This window comes from Capricornis sumatraensis, chromosome 4 (genome assembly GCF_032405125.1).
Source record: "Capricornis sumatraensis isolate serow.1 chromosome 4, serow.2, whole genome shotgun sequence".
Lineage (NCBI taxonomy): Eukaryota > Metazoa > Chordata > Mammalia > Artiodactyla > Bovidae > Capricornis > Capricornis sumatraensis.
Window position 1 is genome coordinate 122289523 of NC_091072.1, and position 6113 is coordinate 122295635.

The window sequence follows — 6113 nt, forward strand, 5'->3', positions numbered from 1 at the left end:
GGAACCAGCCCAGATGAAAGCTCCTGCGATTTCATAACATAACCACCAGGTGGCGCACGGGAAAGCATCAAACTCGGGCCTTCGGAGGACTACAGTTCAGTCATTCAGTCCTGTCCGCCTCTTGGTGACCCCATGGACTGCAGCGCGCCAGGCTTCCTTTCCGTTACCAAATCCCGGAGCTTACGCATGTCCATCGAGTAGGACTACGGTCTTGCGTTAAAGCCACCAGCCCCTTAAGTTCCCACCAGTAGTCAAACAAAGCAAGGGTGGTCTCGCTTTGGCAGCACATACACTAAAATTGGAACGATACAGAGATGAGTATGGCCCCTGCGCAAGGATGACACGCAAATTCCTGAAGCGTTCCATATTTTGTGCCCTTCCCCACCGTCCAGACACCGTTTGCGTCTTAGCCCCCAAGGAAACGCTTTTTGTCAAAACCACAACGCCTAGCAGTTAATTCTGAACTTGTGATTTTTCACTATAAAAAATAAGGCAAGGGTGATTGTAAACACCATGGAATTGTGCCGCATAGAGAGGAGGGAATTGGGAGGGGCTCATAAAAGGGTTTGGGTTTCTGTTAGATGATTTAGGGAAGAGTTCATCAAGTGAGGCTTGCTCTGGACCAGGTACAGTCAGAAAGAAGGGGTAATTTAGTGACTGAGTATCTTAATGATTTTCATCAAATATATGACAGGAACGGGATCAAGCTAACGCCGTCATTCAGAAAGAACCATAAAGAAGGGGCAGTTACTCGTGTCAGCTAGGAAATGGTGGCGGGGAGCGCAGGGCAGGAGGCAGGAGTTTGGTTGTTTCCCTGGTTCTAAGAGCTGTTTTCGGAGAAGGCGATGGCACCCCACTCCAGTGCTCTTGCCTGGAAAATCCCGTGGACGGAGGAGCCTCGTGGGCTACAGTCCATGGGGTAGCTAAGAGTCGGACACGACTGAGCGACTTCACTTTCACTTTTCACTTTCACGCATTGAAGGAAATGGCAACCCATTCCAGTGTTCTTGCCTGGAGAATCCCAGGGACAGGGGAGCCTGATGGGCTGCCGTCTATGGGGTCGCATAGAGTCGGACACGACTGAAGCGACTTAGCAGCAGCAGCAGCAGCAGCAAGAGCTGCTTTGGTTTGTGCTGAAGGCATGATTGCAGAATGGTCTCTGTTTCACTCCACAGAGGGTTCTCAGGAGACAGTGCCTTTCTGAGAAAAGGTTTATGATTGGTAGGTACTAAACCAGTTCCCAGCTGTAGAGGCCAGGCCGGTTACCAGCTGACAGCTATGGAAACTTCTTTTTTTTTTTTTTTTCACATGCTTCTTATCCTCTGGTTCCCTGCTGTCAGAAGGAGCATCCTAGGAAGTCATCCCCAGGGAAGCCTGTGGCATGGTAGCTAACCGGCTGAACCATGGCTTCAGACTGACCTGACTGTGCTTCTCAAGTCTACCATTCACACTGGCTGTGGGAACTTGGATAAATTATTTAACTTCTCTGTGCCTGTTTCCTCTTTTGTAAAAGAAAATAAAAATAGTACATGGAAACTGGGAAACTGGGAAAATGAAATGAGATAGCATATGTAAAGCACTTACAACAGTGCCTAAAACATGATAGGCATTTAACTTAGACTAATCTACCCTGTTCTGGAGAAGGAAATGGCAACCCACTCCAGTATTATTGTGTGGGAAATCCCACAGAGGATCCTGGCAGGATACAGTCCATGGGGTCACAAAAGATTCCAACATGACTTAGTGACTAAACAACAACAACTCACTTCATTATTTGTCAGAGGTCACAATGCTCAATGCACTCTGGAAACCCATCAGGGGACTGAAGAATCAAGTAATATTCAGTTTATGAAAACACTTCTACTATCAGAAGGTGCCTATGCATATACCACTACTATATATAAAGTAGATAACTACTGATAATAAGAACCTACTGTATAGCACAGAGAACTCCATCAATACTCTATAATAGTCTGTATGGGAAAAAAGAAGGGATATATGTATTCACTTTGCTGTTCACCTGAAACTAACACAACATTGTAAATCAACAATCAATGCCAGTAAATTTTTTACAATGTGTTCATTAAATAATATTTTTCTTATTTATGACAACTTGAAAATAAAATCAGAATATTAAAAAGAAAACAAAAAAGATTACTCATAAATGAAGTTGAAGTGTTCTCTTTTATTTCTGGTTTGTCCAAAGCATATCTATTCCAGACTTACTAAGAAGAGACTTGTATTCAAAAAGATTGTTGCAAGGAGGGAAGGAAAATACTGCAGTGAGCAAAGGCTGTGACATAGGTTTGCTGCAAGCATCTCAAAGTTGGGCAAACAGATTTTCTCTCTGTTATAGAGAGGAGTAAACAAGGCTGGGAAGAGCCAGACTCAGGGAAGTGGGATGAAACAGTGGTGTGAGAACTTCCCTGGTGGTCCAGTAGTTTAAAATGTACCTGTCAATACAGGGTACACAGGTTCAATCCCTGGTCCAGCAAAGTCCCACATGCCACAGAGCAACTAAGACTGTGTGACACAACTCTCGAGCCTAAGTGTCACAACAAGAGAAGCCACTGCAATGAGAAGCCTGTGCACCGCAACTAGAGAGTAGCCCCCGCTTGCCATCACAAGAGAAAGCCAATGAGCAGCAATGCAGACCCAGTGCAGTCAAAAATAAACTGGAAAATAAAAAAGAACTTAAAAAAGAGTGGCATGAATGGATGGTAGATTAGAGAATGTTTGACCCTATTCTCAGAAGCTGTGTGTTCAAACATGTCTGACTCTTTGTGACTTCATAGACTGTAGCTCATCAGGCTCCTCTGCCCATGGAATTTTTCAGGCAAGAATATGGGACTGGGTTGCCATTTCCTTCTCCCAAAGGATCTCTCTGACCCAGGGATCCAATCTGCATCTCCTGTGTCTCCTGCACTGCAAGCAGATTCTTTACCACTCAGCTACTGGGGAAGCCCTTTCTCAGAAGCTGAAGTGAAGTGAAGTGAAGTGAAGTCGCTCAGTCGTGTCCGACTCTTTGCGACCCCATGGACTGTAGCCTACCAGGCTCCTCTGTCCATGGGATTTTCCAGGCAAGAATACTGGAGTGGGTTGCCATTTCCTTCTCCAGGAGATCTTCCCAACCCGGGGATTGAAACCAGGTCTCCCACATTGTAGGCAGACGCTTTACCGTCTGAGCCACTGGGGAAGTCACTGAGGATGGGCCAAAGTTCAAGGGCCTAGAAGAAGAAGAGAGCTTAACCAAAGGTTAACATTATTGTGGTGCGTTTATTGGTGGAGACAAGTGGTTCAGCTAATCATTTATGAGGCAAAGAAAAGAAATCATGAGGGTCTATGTCTGGCCTTGCCACAGTGAACAAGGGACATCTTGTCTACATTGGCCAGGAAAGGACAGGTCTTAGTATTAAGCAAAGGCTGCTGGGGGATTTCTTAATCCTCACCAATGTTTTCCAGGATAACAGGACTCAGGTAAGATTCAGCACTTATTCAGGTTGCAAATTATTATACATGTTTCCTATTTCTTAAATTGCTGTGTTTCACATAAAGGATGAAATATCCTGAGAGATCATGGATCCTTACATAGAGGCGCGGGTCTGTAAGGCAGAACGGCCAGGGAAGGGCTGGTTTATTTGCAAAGCCCTTGGCAAACTGAACTGTTTAGAACATATAACTTGTGTGGCTCTTGCATTTCTTCCAGCCTACAAGTGAATCCTGGTGACTCAGTGTTGAAGAATCCACCTGCTAACGCAAGGAGACACAGGAGACACTGGTTTGATCCCTGGATCGGGAAGATCCCCTGGAGAAGGAAATGGCAAACCACTCCAGTATTCTGCTGAGATAATCCCATGGACAGAGGAGCCTGACAGGCTACAATACATAGGGTCACACAACTGAGTGACTAAGCACCCACAAGTGGATCAATAAAAACTAAACCTTGAAATGAGGCAACATCAGCACATATGTTGAAACCACATTTTAGTTCAAACCCTGTTGAGGGCCCAGCTCTCTTCCAGGGCTTTGGGGAGTCTCAGTGTTAAAATGCTGCTCAGCGCACACCCACTGCAGGGCGATCGCTGTGTTGCTTACTTCCCTTTGCCTGAAAGGAGTCCAGCCTGCATGTAGACCATCTCCCTCTCATTCTGTCCTCTCCTTTCAGAGCCTTTCCATCTGGAGTGACACAGCTTGAGGGTGCTCACATATTCCACTGTGGAGCTGGGCAGTCTTGTAACTCCTGCATTTTGCGATGTGTCCTGGAGGCAGCCTGGATCTGTGCTAGACCTGAGAGGCTCCCCACACCTGCCCTCCACCTTGGGGAACATCTTTATTACATGGTCTTGTCAGGTTCTGAGCAGTCAAGCTTTGATTTACTTTTCCTTCTGAGAGCCAAGGGAATAAAGCTGTCAAGTACAAGCTGATGATTTGAACTAGTTCTGAGGATTTATGAAAATGCTCAAAATCCATGCAGGGCGTGAGGAGAAACAGCCTGACGTCCTCAGCCAGGAAGTGCGTGCAGTGGGTCTCACCACCCTCCCCACACGACCGCCCCTTCCTCTTTCCTGAAGAGATTCCTCTCCCGCTCCTCCCCACCACGTCAGGAGACAATGCTCTCCCCGTCTTGAAAACAAAACCAAACCCTGCCTGTTATGAGAAAGAGGATGCGAATAAGAGGCTCCTGTAACTGGAAGGAGCTTGACTGACTTGTCTGGTCCCCTTCCCTCCTTTGAGAAACTACTTGTGGCTCCACATTTGGAAGGTTAGCGCCACCCTTTTTCTTTACATCTAGGAAGCTTCTAATTATGAATCTTTCTAGGGGCTTCCCTGGCAGTTCAGATGGTAAAGAATCCACCTGCAATACGGAAGACCTAATTTCCATTCCTGGGTTGGGAAGATCCCCTGGAGGAGGGCAAGGCAACCCACTCCAGTATTCTTACCTGGAGAATCCCCATGGACAGAGGAGACTGGGCTCACAGTCCATAGGGTCGCGAAGAGTCAGACACAGCTGAGCTACTTAAGCACAACTGCAGGTGCCCACACACACTCAGTCCTCTCTGGTTCCTTTCTTCACGTAAGCTCAGAGAGCGTTGTGTGTTTAAATTCAAAATAGATGAATGGTTACGTATTAATTTTGCTTGAAGATGAACAGAGCTTACAGAGGGGGATTGCCAGGAAGCAAACTAGAGACACAAGCTAAGAAAGCAGAGGAGGACTTCCTCAATGAGTGGCTACTGTTCAGATGAAAGGCAAAGTAAAATTCCTCCCAGAGAGACACAGGAACAGTTGCAGAACAGAATCCTTCTAAGGCTTGCACCTTGACAAGCATATAGACTTTCTGAGGCACTGCAAACTGTATAAACTGTTTCAGTCCTCTTAGGAATGCATTTGTTAGCATTTAGAGAAAAGAAAATTTTACCTTTGGACCCACATTTTAAATACCTGTTAATAGCTAACTATCACAAGTTGTAGAGCTTAATATAGCCATTAAAAAAAAAGATTTATTGATTTATTTGGCTGTGGTGGGTGAGTAGGGGCTATTCTGTTGCAGTATGCAGGCTTCTCATTGTGGTGGCTTTTGTTGTGGAGGCTCGAGGCACAGGGGCTTCAATAATAGCAGCTCATGAGCTCAGTAGTTGTGGCTCTCGGACTCTAGAGAGCTGGCTTAGTAGTTGTGGTACATAGACTTAGTTGCTCCGCAGTATAGGGGATCTCCCTGGACCAGGGATCAAACCAGTGTCCCTTGCATCGGCAGGTGGATTCTAAACCACTGGACCACCAGGGAAGCCCTTGTCAATCATTTATTTTGCAAGTGGTTTTACAGGTGAGCAATTTGAGGACTCCACAGGGCAGTCTGTCTGCCTGGCTTCATGTGGGGGCAGCAAGGTCTAGTGATAGCCTTCTAGGTGGCGTCTTTGCTCCTGTGTCTGACATCTCAGTGATCCTTGGGCTTTTCTTGATGCCCACCTGGGGCTTCAGACCCCAGGGCTGCTTCATGTGGCTTGAGCTTCTCATAGCATGGTGGTTTCGAGAAAGCTGCACTTTCTAGAAGTAGGAAATAGACGTTACTAAGGCCAATTAAGGGCTATACCTGAAACAGGAACAGTGTCACC

At 46.3% G+C, this 6113-nt stretch overlaps 1 non-coding gene across 1 annotated transcript; it reads left to right on the forward strand.

The window, feature by feature from the left end:
- The first annotated feature begins 266 nt into the window (after positions 1 to 266).
- Positions 267 to 372, forward strand: LOC138079367 (U6 spliceosomal RNA). Its single transcript, XR_011144850.1, has one exon. It is a non-coding gene; the product is annotated as a U6 spliceosomal RNA (small nuclear RNA).
- Positions 373 to 6113: the final 5741 nt, after the last annotated feature.